The 18,125-nt window shown below is 46.6% G+C and overlaps 1 protein-coding gene across 1 annotated transcript in view; it reads left to right on the forward strand.

Moving 5' to 3' along the window:
• DOCK2 (dedicator of cytokinesis 2) overlaps window positions 1-18,125 on the forward strand; it is a 522,265-nt gene that overhangs the window by 242,796 nt on the left and 261,344 nt on the right. The gene's annotated exons all lie outside the window — the stretch shown is intronic.

Genomic DNA, 18,125 nt, shown 5'->3' on the forward strand with positions numbered 1-18,125 from the left:
ACCAGGATTTCCCAATAACAATGTAGTTACTAATTTTAATTAAGAGGTAAGATATCAAATGATTCCAGACATGATGATGGGATGCTGCCAGAGGCTCGGATGTGACTGAAGCAGCGTCTGATTGTATGGTTTGGACACAGGGGGGGGAGGAAATGACTCTAACTCCCCTTCTGCTGACCCCACATCTGTTTGTTCTCCCAATTCTGCAGCATGGTGTCTGTATCTTCCTGCAGAATAATATCCCGCTCTGTGTATGCTGCTCCTCTGATGTGGGTGGAGGGGTTCTAGAGAGACCTGGTGGCACAGTGGGTTCTGCATTGAGCTGCTAACCATAAGGTCATCAGTTTGAACATGCCCCACCCCCGATCCAGCTCCTTGGTTGGCAAACGGTGACACTGTCTCCTCCCGTAAATATTTACAGTCTCAGAAATTCAAAAGGGCAATCCTACTCCTGACTGATCTGGTAACAACAGATCAGGTTAGACTATCTTGGCCATCATCCTGCTAGAATAAGAAGTCTGTATTACATCTTATTTTGAGCTTTTGATGAAATATTGACAGCACATTCAGCTCCCGTTTAATAATTTCCACACATATTGTTCCCACCACAAAATACTCACAAGTGGACCAGTAGGTAACATTATGATAAACAGAGAAAAGATAGAAATTGTCAACAATTTCATCTTGCTTAGATCCACCATCCATGCTCATGTAAACAGCAGTCAAGAGATCAAATGGCACCCTGCATTGGGTAAGTCTGCTGGACAAGACCTCTTTAATGTGTCAAAAAGCAAAACTGTTACTTTGAGAACTGAGGTGTGTGTGCCTGACCCAACCATGGTGTTTTCATTCGCCTCATATGTGTGTGAAAGTTGGACATTGACTAAGGAAGATTGAGGGGAAAAAAAAGATTCATTTGAACCATGATGTTGGAAAGAACATTGAAGGTACCATGGGTTGTCAGAAGAACTAACAGGTCTGTCTTGGAAGAAGCTCCATCAGAGTGTTCCTTAGAGGCAAGGATAGCAAGACTTTGTCTTACATACTTTGGATATAATTGGGAGAGACCAGTTCCTGGAGAAGGACATTATATTTGGTAAAGTGGATGGGCAATGAAAAAAAAAAACCCCAGAAAATCCCTTGCGATGGATCGACACTGTGACCATGACAATGAGCTCAAACATGACAACAATGGTGAAGACGGTGCAGGACCCTGGGCAGCGGTCCCTTCCGTTATGCGCAGGGTGGCTCCAAGTCAGAACCAACTCGACGGCACCTGACAACAACATCCGTCCATCCATCCATCCATCCATCTGTCCATCCGTTCATTGATCCGTATGTACGTACGTACACATTGTTCCATGATATGGGAGAAAAATGGGAAGAGAACTGAAAATTTTTGAAAAATCCATACTTTCTATACAAATTGATATTAGATTCTCTGAGATGCTCCTTAATTCTAGAGTGCAAACTATCCCTGAAGTGACCTTGCAGTGCAGTAATGGAATGACACACCACGTGCTGGATACTGCCCATGAACACCTTGATCTTTAAAGGACCGTATGTATAAGACCTGAAGGTCAAGAATTCTCCTAAAGCAAAGAGGAGTAGCTAAGGCGACAGGGCCACTCGCACAGGAGCTATGGAGCCGCAGAACCCAGTTAAAGGGGACTACTTATCTGAAAATGTAACGAATGTCATCACGTGATTAGAAATTGTCCATGAGAACCTAATTTGCTGTTTAAGCATTCACCAAACATACAATGAAATATTCTTGGTATTTAATAAAAAGAAGAAAGTAGAGAAAAGTCAACATTCACTAAAAGCTTACGTTTTACTCGGGGATGGTTTCTATGGACTGCATTTAGTATTTTATCAAATCTAGATGCACCATGATGAAATGTGACCCCAAGAGAGACAGTAGGCTAGGGATTAAAACAGGGCACAGCGGTTTATTGTCACATCAATTTTAATCGTTTGTGTTTTAAAGATTTTAATCTTTAATGTTAAGATTTCAGAAGCAGAGAGTTTGGCTCCAAGGCCCTGGCCTGTGGTTGATTACGTCACTGAGTTTTCATAGGGCTGTTGTTATCATCGCCCATTGTTTAGAAGAACGGATTAAGGACTAGAGCATTCCCATAGCCTCACAGCGAGGAGCAAGAAGTCCAAGGTGAACCCAGGGGTGTCTGCCACCAAGGTCCTGTGCTTGTCCTGTCCTCTGTATTTCAATGGCAAAGACTTTAGACTAAACCTTTCAAAGGGGTGGAATAACCCTTTCACAGGGATGCCTAACACCTTCAGAAAACACATATTTCCGATGGTCTTAGGAACCGAGACACCGCTCCTCTATCCGTCTTCAGGCGGGCCCGCCCACATGCAGAGATGCCCATATATGAGTACCCGGCATGAAGACCGTTACCCATGCTACACTATGCTTTAAGGCAAAATTCCATTGATTTGTCATTAGAAATAAATATTTCACAATATGTAATTACATATTGTTTTTGTGATTCATCACTATGCTTTATGTTCAATTGGTAATAATGAAAATACATCCTGCATATCAGATATTTACATTATGATTCATAATAGTAGCAAAATTACAGTTATGAAATAGCAATGAAAATAATTTTATGGTTAGGGGGGGTCACCATAATATGAGGAACAGTATTAAAGGGTCTTGGCAAGAGGAAGGTTGAGAACCACTGCTTTTTAGAGCAAAGCAGGAAGATATGTCCAAGCTTGTTTGTGCTGTCCCTGAGTGGTGTCCCTGAGTGTCCAGTCACTCAGCTGCTAAGTGAAATGTTGAGCACACCTAGAGGTGCCTGGGAAGCAAAGTCTGGTGATGGACTTCCCCCAGCGCAGCCTTGAGAGCCTTATGGAGCACAGTTGGGGCCCTGGAGTTGGCATTGACTCCACAGCAACTTGTACTGAGCAGGGTACATGGCTGTCCTGGGATTTTCTGGACCAAAGCGTCTTAGAACCAATTGCTCTAGAGAAGGTCACCCTTGATTCTGGCCTCCCAGTAATGGGGACTGCCATCCCACAGGAAGAATCAGGCAGGGAACTTCAACAGTGCCAGAAGTTCTTGGAAGGAAAATGAACTGATAATGTTGCTGAAATTGGGACCCAGCTTTTATGTTGGGTAGTTAAATAAGCCTCTGGGTGATATATTTTGGGCCTAATTACCCTGGTTTCTACAAAGGAGACTATTGAGTGATTAAATAAAGGTAAATGTATTTGGCACTAAGCCAGTTTCAGAAATATAGAGCAGTTTGTTCAGAAAGGGGAGAAGGGGAGGCAGTTACCCCATCCTCCACTATCTCCCTTACAGTACCACTGAAGATTCCCAAGAATGCCTGAATCATCAGTCAGGGCTTCAAGGCTATGACACCTCTTGTCACTGCTGGCATAGCAAGTGGGACTGGCCGCCCAGGTGAGTACTCTGTGCTGGACAGTAGGCCTGAAGAGTCCAAGGACCTGCACAGTGGACTGTACCAAGCCAGGCCAGGGAGACCAGGTGGGAAAACAGGCGAGCTCCTGAGCTGGCAAGACTGTTCCCACTACTCCATGAGCCAGCACCTTGTTGAAAGACAGTGTTTGTGATCAAGCTATCATGTATGAAGTACCTATCCTGGGTACCAGACACAGAGCTGAGCCTGCTAGGTGTCTTGACTCATTTGGTCTGCTTCAGGCACTCATATTGTACATGTACAAGGGACAGTGAGGTTATATGACTAGACTATAATCACCTTATGAGTGGAAGGACTGGGGTTTGAATCCAGAAAGTACTGTTTCTAATGTCCAGCTGGTGCAGTAGTGAGTTACACATTGGGCTACTAAACTGCAGTTCAAAACCAGTTGCTCTGCAGGAGGAAGATTTACAATCTTGAAAACCCACAGGGGCAGTTGAACTTTGTCTTGTAGGGTTGCTATGAGCCAGAATTCACTTGATGGTAATGAAGATGAGAGAGAGAGAGAGAGAGAGAGAGAGAGAGAGAGAGAGAGAGAGAGAGAGAGAGAGATGGATGGGTATCTGCCCTCAAATCTACTTTAGTGGCAACTTTTCTACAACAAAATGGAACTTTGCCTAGTGTTGCATCTGGATTGTTGAGATGTTGAGGCCTCTCACTGCAGCTGGAGGGCCACTCTGTTCCACCACGGGTCTCCCTAGATCTCACTGGCCCTCTACATCACCAAACAAGATGTCCTCCTCCCATGATTGAGGATGTGTTCTAAAGCAAATGAGTCAGAAAATGTTTTGTGATGAGCTATAGGCTCATTTCTCATGGGCTGGCTTTCAGAAGTAGACAACCTGGTCTGTCTCCCTGGACTGTCTTAGGTGTGTGGCTGTAAGGTGTATGGGCTGTTACTTGAACCTGGATCTCCTGCATGAAAGGTGAGAATTCTACCATGAAATAACCATTTCCCACTCAGGTTTTTCTCTGTTGTTGCTTTTATGTGTTAGTGTCGCCAGCCATCACTCTAAGGAGCATTCTGGCTGTACGTCTTCCAAGACAGAGCTGTTTGTTCTTTTAACAGTCCATGGAACTTTCAATATTGCTCACCAGCACCATGATTCAAATGCAGCCATTCTTCTTGGGTCTTCCTGATGCAACGTCCAATTTTCACATGCATAGGAGATGACTGAAAATACCATGGCTTGAATCAGGTGCACCTTAGTTCTCAAAGTCACAATCTTGCTTTTCAACACTCTAAGGAGGTCTTGTGCAGCACATTTACCCAACACAATGTGTGGTTGATCTCCTGACTGCCACTTCCATGAGCATTGATTGTGGTTCCAAGCAATACAAAATTCTCAACAACTATCATGATGCTACCAATTGTGAAGATTTTGGGTTTCTTTATATTGAGTTTTAATCTATACTGAAGGCTTCAATCCCTGACCTTCAAGAGCTGACTATGGAACAGACCACCAAGTTCAGGTTGTTCTTTGGACATCAGATATTGTGAAGGTGAAAATGAGATCCTCAAACCCAAATGTTCTCCTGCTTAGATCATGGATTGTGTATGTGTTAACATTCAGAAGATTATAAATCAGTGCACAAATGTTGGTGGGTGTATAATGTTTGATTATTTTAACATATACAATTAGGAAATCTCAAACCCAAGCCAAATTAAGTGCCATCGAGTCAATTTTGACTCATAGCAACCATATAGGACAGAGTAGAACAGCCTCTCTGAGTTTCCTAGACTGTAAATCTTTATGGGGACAAAAAGCCTGATCTTTTTCCCATGGAAAGGCTAGTGGGTCCCAGCTCTGACCTTGTGAGAGCTCAACACATAACTCACTTCACCACCAGGGCTCCGATCATTGGAACACAGCTTTTTGTTTATGTTTGCGTTGGCGCTTACAGAATACTAAATTCCGAGATGAGAACAAGGACCTGGAGCTCCAACAGGGTTTCAGAGGGACAGACTGTCTCTTTCTGCTTCCACTTCCGGTTCATCTCTGGGTCTGGTTCACTTGAGTTCCTAAAGATGGCTAAGTGTAGATACCGGGAGGGTGGAAGGAGGGTGGGTGGAAAGGGGAACCGATTACAAGGATCTACAGATAACCTCCTCCCTGGGGGACGGACAACAGAAAAGTGGGTGAAGGGAGACGTTGGACAGGGCAAGATATGATAAAATAATAATTTATAAATTATCTAGGTTTCATGAGGGAGGGGGAAGTGTGAAGGGAGGGGGAAAATGAGGAGCTGATGCCAGGGGCTTAAGTGGAGAACAAATGTTTTGAGAAAGATGAGGGCAATGAATGTACAAATGTACTTTACACAATGGATGTATGTGTGGATTGTGATAAGAGTTGTATGAGCCCCTAATAAAATGATTTTTTAATTAAAAAAATGAAAAAAGGAAATGTACTAGGTTTTATCAAATGCCTTTTCTGCTATAATAAAAATACTACTAATAAAAAATTAAAATAAATAAATGATGGCTAAGTTTAAGGGCTTCTCTCTACCACCACTGCCACGAACATAGGTCCGGGCCCACCATGTCTCAGGACCATTGCTGCTACTGCCTTCTTGCATGATGTACTGTCTCCTCTCTGGTCTCTTGCAGTCCATTCTGAACAACATAGCAACAGCGGTCTTTTCCTGTAGAACTTCCACTTTGGGGAAGTCTCCATGGCTCCACACACCTGAGAATGAAGATAAGCTCTCTGGTCACAGTGACCCTTGGTACATCCAACTTGACCTTCACCCCTTTGCTCAGTGCTCTTCTCCGTCAAATCAGCTGCACTGCTCTTAGTCCCAGAGTGCTCCTTTGTCCTCTGAGTCCTCCTGCAGGCCATTCCTAAGCCCCTTTCCTACCCCAACCTGTCTGGAGCCCAATAACCCTTTCCCCTTTTGTTCAAAGACCTTTCACCTAGCTAACTCCAATGGGTCCTTCCTGTTTGGCCTGGCAGGCACTCCTGTATCTGTGCTCAGCTAAGCTTGTTTGGCCTGGTTAGATACTCCTGGATCTGTGCTCAGCTAAGTGTGTCCGGCCCGCTCTTCATCCTTCAGCAGGGAGCTCCCTGTGCACTCACCTTGCTGCACTGAGATCGGGCCTTTCACCTTAGATCAATGCCCGCAAGATCTCTTCTGATTCTTGGAACACTGTGCCTGGCATAGGGTGTGATCTCACTGAACCCCTCGGGAAGAAACGAAAAACTTCTCGTGTTGATTTTTAGTGACGCTCCGGTAATCATTCTTTGCCTGAGCAGGCAACTACCACTCCTGCTACCCCTGTGTTGTGATCAGGGGAGGGAGCGGGCAGCAAAGCAGGGGGAGAGGGCTGTTGAGGAACTGGACCAAGTGGAAAGAAAGGAGGGCGGTGGAGCATGCGCGCTGACTGTGCGACAGAGCAGGACCAGGCACTTTGGGGCAAGATCGCACTTGATCTGTGAAGTTGGCACCGTTATTGTTCCTTCTCAGAAGATTTAAGCACTTTGTCCACGATCATAAGCCTCATATGGAGGAAACTGCACTACTATCCAGGGTTGCAAAATTCAAAGCCCCGCAGTCTTAAACATTTCATTACACGGGTGTGGGGAACTCATTTAATTGCGAAGATTCCAGAGAGAGACAGGTGAAGGCATATGAACGGGAGGGAAGGTACGGGAGGAGAAAGACTGGAGAGAGGAACAGATTAGGACGGAAACCGTGAACATGATACAAGCAACAAAAATCACTGCTGTGGAGCTGATTCCAACCCGGAGCGGCCCCAGAGAACAGAGTGGGACTGCTCCTTATAGGGTTTCCCAGGCTGTACATCTTTATGGGAGCCAGACATGTCTGTCGTCATTCTGTGCTTCTCGTAGGCTCTGGCCCATAGTGACCCTATGCACAACAGAGGGAGACCCTGTCCGGTCCGGCATCGTCCTCACAATGTCTTCCTCTGCTTGAGTCGTGGTCGCAGCCATGTGTCAATCCAGCTCGTTGAAGGTCTTCCTCAGGATGGCCTCGTCTTCCTCTCATGGACTGGCGGGTGGGTTTTAACCACTAACCTGTGGTGAGCGACCCGATGTTTAACCCACTACGCCACCAAACTCCCTACAAAATGGACAAGGGACCTGACATGTCAGCCAGTAACCCAAAGTCGGCATCCTTGGCCCTGGGTGGCTTGGCTGCTGCTTATGAGGGCGTGGGGGTCTCTCCTGTTTAGATGTGGGCCTCGGCAACTGCATGTCCTGGAACACTTGCCTTAAGATACATGTGTTCAAATGAATTCATGCCTCCGCTTTCACAGGATCCATAACCTAAATGAGCAGCAGTCAATCATCAAGGTGGGTTTCGTGGAGCTGAGTGTGCGTCTTGAATGTTGTGAATCTTAAGTTGGCAGAGAGAGGGCATATGAACATTGGAAGGGAGGGTAGCACTTCTTGCCTTGTTGCCATTCCTAGACCACCTGTCTTTGCTGGTCTTGTTCTTCATCTCCCTGCCATGCCGTATGGGGATATTCTCCTACCTATCTGTATGCCACACAGATGGGACATAGATGGTAAAAGGCAGCGCCCCATTCACCTGTAAGGTCCTGGGCTGCAGGCTCTGGGCTTGGCATGTAGCAGACACTCAGTGCAAGCTTATAGTGATGAGTGTGTAGACAAGACAGATTGGAAAAACAAATATCGAGCTTGGAAAAAAGTTTGGTGTTAAAAAATAAGATGAGGAAATGGATATTCCTTTACAGAATTCCTTACTCCCTGGCTTGTCATGGGTGACAAAACAACCTTTGACATGTGGTCATCAGAAAGCTTGGTTCCTTCTCAGTGCCACCCTCTGGGCCCCGGACAGTGGCAGAGATGGGAATTACAGGGGTAGGAGGTTCCTAAATGGGCTGCAACAATTACTGCATTGCCCCTGGTCTGCCCAGTTGAGCTTAGACTGCCCTTGGCTTCGAGTAAGGGGCTCTCCTAGAGGATAAAGATGGTGCTTCTGCAGCTGATGCTGTGAACGTCTCACGCCAGGCTCAATAGCAGCTCCTTGTGCTTCGTTCGTGGGTGATGAGCTCAGGTCCTGCAGCGACTGCCGTCACCTTAGGTATTTTCACTGGTCCTAAAGAGCTGCCATTTGGAACACCAGTGACATAGCTTGCAGCGTCCCAGCAGCATGTCCTACCATAGTAGGACAATCAGACAGACGCATCCACTGCCATCAAGTTGGATTCTGACTTTCATAGACCTCGTAGGACAGTGTAGAACTGCCCCTGTGTGTTTCTCAGGCTGTCAATCTTCATGGGAGTAGACAACACCGCTTTCTCTTACCTGACAGACAGAAGGTAGATCGTGGGAATGCTTGTGGCTGTCATCTGTCTGTCCTCCTTCATTGAGAATTGAATTAAAATGCACGGGCAAAGCTTATCATGCAGGGTTTAACCCAAGACTGATTCTTGGTAAGCCCATGTTTTTATTCTTTTTCTCCTACCTTGACACAAGTATTATGAATAAGATCACAAGTCTTTTATAGCCCTGAGTTGGGGTCTTCCCTGGGTTTCGGAAGCAGTGTTAAGCAGTTGCTACCGCTAGGTTTGCAATAAAGCCCCCAGGAGATTAAATGGGGCCCCTTCCATCTGCGACAAAGGCCAGGAGCCCAGGCTGGAATGAGAAATGCGGCATCGTCTATCCCTGCCCGGGAGTGCCATTGAGGAACACTGCCCTCAGAGAAGCTCCCCAGGAACCATGAACAATATATTCCTGGGAAGACTCAACTCACAAGGCCTGAGTTCTCAAGTTCCTTGCCCAGGGCGCTTCCCTTCTTAAGTAATCTGAAGGAACCATGTCTTTCAAAAGCAGACCCCATTTCCATCTGTGGAGCTGACAATCAGGAGCGGTCAGCAATGTGACCCTTCCTCAGAGCCCTTGCACCTTCTGGAATCCCAATCCTGGCAGCCTGTTCCCAAACTAAAATGATGCCTTAAACCTTCTGCCTGAGGAACACGTGCTTTGTGCTTTTCTGTACTTTTAGTTTTCCTGCAATGATGTTGCTTTCCTTTTATAATCAGAAAAAAAAACCACCCAAACACAATTTCTTTAAAAATAGGAATTAATGAGATAGTCAAACTTACTGAAGCATTTTCATGTATATAATTTCACTTTTCTTCCAAGCAGCCTGTGGAGCTAAGAAGGCAGATGGCTTCATCATAAAGATGGAGGTGGGGACAGAGGTATGAGTCCTGTTGAAACCTGCACAGACAACCAGGGGCAGAAGCCAGGACTGCGGGGCCAATCCTGGTCTGGCTCTCTCCCCTAGAGGGTCTTTCCTTGTGTGTTCATTACACTCCCGCCCCTCCGCCTTGCTCCTCATGCCATTTGGTAAACACCTGCAAAGCCTTGGCTGCACGGGGCAATGTGAGCAGCAGGCAAGCGTCCAGGGAAGACGAGGGCAGTGCCTGTAGCCCGGGACTTCTCTCCCTGCTGGAGGGGCACGTGAGGGGCTGACAAAAGCAATGCCACTGCCACGTGCCGAGAAGCAGCTCTCACAGTTCTGTGAGTGCCCAGAGGGTGGAGTGACTAATCCCACGGCAGGGGTGGGGAATGATCAGAAAAAGTTACAGAGAGGAGGTGACATTTAAATGGCAATGTGCAGTGGGACTCACAAGTGGGGAGCCCAGGCTCCCAAGTTAGGCCGACCTTAAAAGAAATCCAGTCTCCACCACCGCATGTCTGGGAGACGTTCAACGAACTCCTGATCCCCCTCCACATCGCTGTGTCGTCCTCTGGGAAATGGGATCACTGACATTACCTCGGGAGGGTTTCTTTTTGAGGAGTGCACCATTCAAGTAAAGCCTTTTGTGTAGTTAACTCATATATAATCTTTAACAGTATGATTGGTTGCAAGGTTACTTTTTAAATCTTAATTACTCCCTGTAGTAGATAAGGAATGGGAGTTTCCAGGAGAGGTACTATCATGAGCAAAGTCACTGATAAGGAATATCACCTGGATTGGGGGGAAATGGCAGAGATGGGTGTTGGGGCAGAGTGGGTGGTAGGGGAGGTGAATATCGGCGAAAGTAGGGAGATGGGTATTGGCAAGTGTCGGGGAGCTGAGTGTTGGGAAGCAGGTCAGGGGTCGGATGGAGGTGTTCGTGGCTAAGGGCTGGGATGGAGTTCAGAGTATGAGGAGGGTGTTTCCCGTGGAAGGCACTTCTTTCCTCCAGGTTGGAGATGGCACAACTGGAGATACTGAAGCCAGGGGCTGACATGGCCACATGTGTGTCTTGGGGAGTGCCCTTCAGGTAGTTTCAAGGGGGCTGAGTCGGAGGGGACTGGAGGGCTGTAAGAGAAATTAGAATTTGAAATTCGCTGTTGTGGTCCATGCAGAAGATACAGAGACTCGTGGTGTTGAGGTTTTCAATTCAATTAATCAAAGGCTTCCTTGAGTGAAGGCTTTCCTAACTAAGGGTAAGCAGTTTCTAGTCGCAGCTGGTAAAGGGAGAAGACCCACAAATGGTGACAATGTAAGACATAGTCATCTTAAGAGTACCACAAAGATGGTCTTGAGAGGATCTAAAGGAGGGGGAGTGGCACTCGGTGCATCAGAGAAGGACACCAACCAGACTGCCTTAGTTTCCCTACCAGTCACGACCTCTGTGAGCCCAGGGCTGTCGGTAGTTTCTCACCCTGTCCTCAGCACCTGGCTTGGCTCAGAGCAGGGCTCAGTAGGGTTTGTGGAGAAATGTGGTAAAGACTGGACTCGTTAGGGACATTCTCTGGGAATGGATGCATCTTAGTGGAGCAGTAGAGATCCGGTCCAGGAAAGGAAATCCAACTCAGTAATTGGTATTTAGTGGTCCCCAGATGGTGCAAATGGTTTGCGCTAGACAAGTAGCCTATAGATTGGAGGTTCAAATCCACCCACTGGTGCTGTGGAAGGAAGGCCTGACAATCTGTCCCCATGAAGAATACAGCTAAGGAGACCCTATGGAGCAGCTCTACTCTACAACACGTGGGGTGGTCATGGTTGCAATCAACTTAAGAACAGCAGGCTGAGTCTGTGAATGTGCTCGTCTGTGATGTGCATGCTTTGTGTTTGCCCTATTTAATCCTAAGTTATGTGTTGGTTATCCATTGGACTGCTAACCACAAGGTCATCAGTTCGAAACCACCAGGTGCTACTTGGAAGAAAATGAGACTTTCTATTCCTGTAAAAAGTTACAGTCTCAGCCACCCCCAGGGGCAGTTCTATGAGGCTTTCTACTCCCACAAAGTCTTAGAAACGCACAGAGGCAGTTCTAGTCTGGCCCTGTAGGGCCACGAGGAGTCAGCCGTGGCTGCGTGGCAGTGAGTTTGGTTTGGAGTTTTCTCAACTATGGGAAGCTCATTGTTTTTATCTTAACACACACTTCATTCTCCTTCATCAACCAAATCCTGTTTCAGTGTGTGGGAATGGTATCCTGGTCGGGAAGAGACTTGTGTGGACCACTCTTGATTTCTACAATTAAACTTACTTATAGGAAGGGGGGGGCTTTTCTGTCAGCAAAACCAAGGTATCACAACATTGCACATGCTACCTGGGCAATTATGCCCCATAGAGGTCCCCATGTTAAGGATGACCACACACATGAAGGGGCTTCAAGTCGGTCATGGAAAAATCCATGGTTTTAGTTGCATTTTTCCATGAACTTTTTAAAATTTCTGTGTGTGTGTGTGCACACGTGCGTGCATGCGTGTGTGTGTGTGTGTTTTGTCAGGAGGGACAAAAATAAAGTTGATTTCATTTAAATGAAAAATAATATAAAATAGTTAATGGATTCCAGGAATTTATAAAAAAAAAAGAACCATTCATATTAATAAAACTTTCATTTGCTTTGGAGCAAATAATGTTATGGTATGATTTTATTGTCTTGTTAGTTTAGTTTGTTTAAGTCAAGGCAGAAGAATGTTTTACCCAAATGTTCCTTTCGTCAGAAAGACCCTGTCTCTTTTATATTGTATTTTGTCTCAAATGGATTGTATTTTGTCTCAAATGGACTAGGTCACATGTAATAAATTCTGGAATTTTAATGGAAACATTACAGCAAAAATAGTTAACAATCTGCTTTAATTTAAAAACTCATTTTCTCTTTCATACGGTCAGGCAGTATCTTGGTAAAATGTGCAAAATGCATTGGGATTTCATTGTGATGACAATTTGTTCTGAAACAAGGTTAAACTGGGCTGTCCACATTCAGGACAAAGGGCCGGGGGAGGCACATGGGAGGGTGGCAGTGGCTTGATGTCCCTGAGTCTGGAATGCCATGTGGACCAGAGTGGAGATTTGAGCTCTGGCACGAAGCTGCTATGGTTTGAATCAGGGAAGGACCGGAGTTCTTGAGAGCACAGCCCGAGGCTGTTGCCACCCATGGAGACAGCCTCTCGTGAGGACGGATGGGAAAGGAAAAACTGGGCATCTGTTTCTTGGTGTCTCAGCCCTGAACCCAATTCATTCTTGCAGCAAATCGTTGAATATCATTGTGCTAAGTTCTGGAAATATAAAGGCAAAGTTTTCCTACCTTACATAGATTATAGGCCATGAAGAGAGAAATGCATTCATTCATCAAAGAATAGCATGAATATATGTACAAGTACTACAGGGCCCAGAACCCTGATGGGAGGCCCTGGGTGTCGGGTGAGTGGGTGAGAGGGGCATGTGGTCTGGTCTGGGCAGCAGTGGGGGTCGGCGTGGAAGGCATTGCCTGGGGTGAGCAGTGGAGAGGTGGTGTGGTGGGCAGTGTCCCAGACACAGGCACAGTGTACACAGACCTATTGAGGCTTAAGGAGGGGGGATGCCAGAGTCATGGATTCATGAGTCCCAAAGAAGCTGCATGTGACTAGAGAGCAGAGAGTGCCTGCAGTGACAGGGCCTCCACTGAGGAAACCAATGGGGTCTGGGTGCAGGAGGTGGGTAGGTGCGGGAGGAGGGGCATAGCCAGGTCATGCAGAGGCATCTAGGTCACATCTGACCCCCTTCACTAATTGGGAGCCAATGAAGGGGTAAGTCAGTGAGTGCCTGGTTTAGGTCTATGGTGGTTCTAGTTGCCAGGGAGGATGGATTGCCTGGGGGAATGGATCGGATATGGAGAAACCAGCTAGGATCCTTTTGGAGACCAAGGGAGAGAAGAAGGTCCCTAAGACAGGAAGGCAGGGGGGACATTTGCCTTGCGAGCTGACTTAGTCTGCAATGAGAAAACCAAGCTCCCTGCCTTCCAGGAGAGAAAGCCCTGGTCTTCAGGTCTTGGAAGGTCAGTGAGGGGCAAGAAGAAGTCGTTTATCTGGGAAACCCAGGAGGAGGGGTGACAAGGTGTGATCCATAGGAACTGAGGCTGTCGATGAGTTAAAATAAGCTGGGAGGAAGTCAAGTTGCCCCAAAGAGGGTTGTGATCATTTAGCCGGTCAAGGGCTTGCAAGACAGGGGAGCAGTGTTGGATTCATCCCAGTTCTTTTTATTGCAAGCATTGCTTGATGGGCATGATGATCATAAAGCCTCTCCACTTCTTAAAACTTAAAACAAGAAATATGATTTGAACATACGGCGAGTTGCCTGGAGCCATGTGAAATTAGAGCCTTTTCAAGGGGAGGTTAGATAGAAGCAGAAATCCATCGTGCCCGCAGGCAAGACGGGGTTTCCAGTCCAGCCGCAAAGGTTCCTGGGACCTTCCTGGGCCGCAGAGCCCAGCCCCTCTGGCATTCTGCACACTCATCTCTGCACACTCAATGCTCACCTGTCACATGACCCCCCCCCCCCCCAAGCCTTTGGGCAAATGATGCACCTTCCTTGATTGCTTCCTGCTTCAAAAGGAAGGGACCTGTCTCTTGATGGGCTTTCTCCTCTAGGATATGCACGTCCATCCCCGCAGGAGGCCTTCACACCCAGGGTCGGGCTGCGTCTCACCTGTGTGTCTGTCACCCTTTCTGTACTGCAGAGGACTGTGTTATCCACTACCGGTTGCCGTGGATTCTAGTGGCTTTCTTAAGGCTAGGAAAGGTTCACTTCTTACCCACCCCGTTATCTACCACAGGGTCCAGAAATCCACTGCAGCCTCTTGAAGACATCTTCTGCCCGCGCTCCCCATTGACTTTAATCTGCACATGAAGAGGTGGTGGCCGTCCATTGAGCCTCGGTCCCGGGTCCTCACTCAGCTCATTGTCAGGAGACAATGCGAGGCGGCAGTTGTGCTCATCAGTCTCACAGTGGTGGCACTGCTCTGCCACTGAGCTGATTCCAACTCAGAGTGGCCCTATGGGACAGACAGAAGTGCCTGACACAGTTGCCTCAGCTGCCATCTCTGTGGGGCAGATGGCAAAGCCTTCTCTCCCACAGAGTGACCAGAATCTGAGTGCTTAACCATTGTGCTGCCGGCACCCCTTTGTTTCGGCATTACAGTCCAGGAACTGAAGCTCAGAGAGCTTAAGTGACTTCACCAAGAACACTCAGCAAAAATCCCCAAAAAGGCGGCAGAACAGTATCAAATCTGGGGATAGAAGCATTATTTTAATTTTCTCATCGCCATCCGGGTGAGTCAAGTAGACTCATGTTTAGTGTTCATGTAGCTGCTGTGTGCCTTGGGTATTTGCTCTCTCTCTCTCTCTCTCTCTCTCTCTCTCTCTCTCTCTCTCTCTCTCTCTCTCTCTCTGCCATTGGGTTGATATTGACTCATAGAGACCTTATAGAATAGGGGAGAACTGTCCCTGTGAGTTTCTAATATTTTAACTCCTAAATGTGGATGGAAAACCCCATCTTTCTCCCTTGGAGTGGCTTGGGGTTTCGAACTACTGACCTTGAAGTTAGCAGCCCAGTGCATAACCAGTACACCACCAGGGTGGGTTTCAGGCTTAATGTGTTTAATACTCTAGCAAAAATTTAATAAGACATGTTGATTCATCTTCTGCTTTTGGAATGTGATATATTGGTTTTTCCTAATGATGGTGATACAATATTGCTTTGGTAGCACTGTTGGGTAAGGCTTGGACAGCTAACCATGAGGTCAGTGGTTCAAACCCACTAGCTTCTCTGAAGAAGAAAGATGAGGTTATCTGCTCCAGTAAAGATAACAACCTGGAAACTCATTGTAGAGTCCCTGGAAACTGGAATTGACTCCATGGCAGTGGGTGTGGTTCCGGGTTAAAGGAGAGTAGTTAAAGGGCCCTGTGGATTAAATTACAGGTCAGGAAGAATGTACGTTCTGCCAAGCCAATTGTGACTCACAGGGGCCTGGTCAAACAAAGCCGAACTGGTCAGCAGGGCTTCCCAGGGGGAATTCTTTCCTGGAAGAGAGCTCCAGGCCTTGTCTCAGGAGGAGTCATTGGTGGTTTGGTACCACTGACTTTCCCTTAACAGTCCAGGGCCCAGGAATGCTGAGTCGGGGTGTAGAGAAGATACGTAAATCATCCCATCTGTAGGAAGCTAGGAACTTCCCTGTCCTCTCTCTTGGGGGGCAGGGACTTGTCAGTCATCCTGACACGATGTCCCCAAGCTGTCCCTTGTTGGCTAATTTCCACGGGACATATAGAAATATAGAAGCACTTGTGATGAGAACCGTCCCCGCCTGCAGGGCTGTTGAGCCTTCCTTCTTAAATCTAAGTTTCGTAACCCAAATATATCCAAGCTAGTAATGGAGTCTTAAAACCTAGGAAAAATACGTAAGTTTATTGCAAAAGATAATATCCCGTTTAAAACAGTTTAGAAATTTACAAAACCTTACATTGATACATCATCTTTAAGAAGGTGCTCTATAGATGAGCTGGTATTGTTACAAGTTTCGCGAGTACGCAGTCGTGTTTGAACTACAGAGGAATTAGCTACATAAACTCCTGCCATTTAAATGGATTTATTGGTCTCCCTCCCCTTCCATTTGATAAACGTAAGGTTTGCTAAATTAATCTCTCTCCATAAAGCCACTTAACCCCAAGGCCAGAGTTTCTATCGAACATCATGACAGATGTTACATAGTATTTCACAAAGAAGAAGCAATTTCCACTAATTTCCACATGAGGGGTGAGTATAGAGTTGTGGTATATGTCTGAGTGATGTTTTCAAACAGAGATGTCATTTTTGCTTAGCAGGAAGGTGTTTATGAAATCTTCCCCTTCCCCCACCCCAATGAATTTAAAATGTTCCACATTTAAATGATAACTGTCCCCCAGCTTCTAGTCTGTGCCCCTCAGCAATGCTGTGTTGTGCTCGGATGTAGAATCAGCCTTGTTTGACTCTATTTCTAGATCTCTCTCTCTCTCTCTCTCTCTCTCTCTCTCTCTTTTTCCTCCAAATCTCGATTTCATTTCACTCCATTGAGGGTTTTTCTGAGGCTCCCAACTCAACACACACAAGCCTCTTCATGATGCAAGGTGGATTGGCCTGCTTGGGCCCTTGATCTCAGCCATCTCTTCAGCACTCCAGGCTCCCTGGGGTAAATGACTCAGCTAAGCTCTGTCCCCCTTGCCTGTTCTAAGGTGCCCTAGGAACAGGTAGCTGTTCTCACTCCCTTGGAGAGTGGACAAACACAAGCTGCCCTAGGTTAGCATGCAACACACCGACCACTCCTTTGCGTGGGTCTCTTAATTCTGGGAACAGGATTATTTTTGTTCTAGCACGCCACTGGAGAACATAGATTCACTCGGAAATGAGCGTACACAAAGCAAATTAAGATGGAAGCTCTTCTCGAAGATGAAATTACATAAGAGATCCCCAGTGATCTGCTTTATTGGATTATCCTCTGGGTTGATTCTTCTCCAGCGCTGGGGCCAGCTGAGAGTGGCCTGTAGGCTACAGAAAGGAGGATGGGTGGCTTGTAGCCAGTGGTAGCACATCTTACTGAAATGGGGGCTTCCCAAAGATGACAGGTATATTTATCTTAATTCGAACTTGACGTTATATATTCCGGTCTCATTTTGTGGGTTTAAACATTACACTGGAAACAGAACAAGAACATCTTGAGTGACATTCCAAGACTTAAATAGTGCACGCTGAGATTCCTTGCCAAGCCTCCCTCCTGCTCCTGCTGAAATAGTTTTGTGCACTGCAGCACGGTGACAGGGAAGGAGGAACGGGTGGAGTGGTTTGCTCAATTAGTCCCCGTTTGCGGTGGGTTAGCGTACATCCTACGTGCACGCAGGAAGCTGCACTCTGCCAAGAGTCGAGCACAGATGCGCAGGCTTCCGCAAACGGGGTTCTGAAAATGCCTTCGCCATTTAATGCACGCTTAGCTGCAGGGGCCCTGGGCTAGTAGCATCTATCCAGTCACAGGCTGGTAGAGAATCTCCTTTACTGAGAGGCAGCATCTGCACCTTGCCGTCCTCTTCCTGATCCCTAAGGGTATGTAGCAGGTACTTAATGATAGCACTTTAGTAGTTTGTTCAGCCAAGCAAGTTTAACTGAGCCCCGCCCCTTCTGTATGGGATCTTGTCCAAAGAATGAGCCAGACCTGGAAAGAATTCAGACTTTGGGAAATAAAGGCCTTTAATACTAAAATTGAAGGGAAAAAAGGTATATATATGTATATATATTCTTATCCCCAGTCCTGCTGCTGTTGCTTCCATCGGGTGACTGTAATCTAGTCACCAGGAAGGGAGACGGTGTGGTTAATATATGCGTGAACCTATCTACATAACCAGGCTGCTGCAGGGGAATGCATGGAATGAAATG

Source organism: Tenrec ecaudatus, chromosome 2, assembly GCF_050624435.1.
Source record: "Tenrec ecaudatus isolate mTenEca1 chromosome 2, mTenEca1.hap1, whole genome shotgun sequence".
Taxonomy (NCBI): Eukaryota; Metazoa; Chordata; class Mammalia; order Afrosoricida; family Tenrecidae; genus Tenrec; species Tenrec ecaudatus.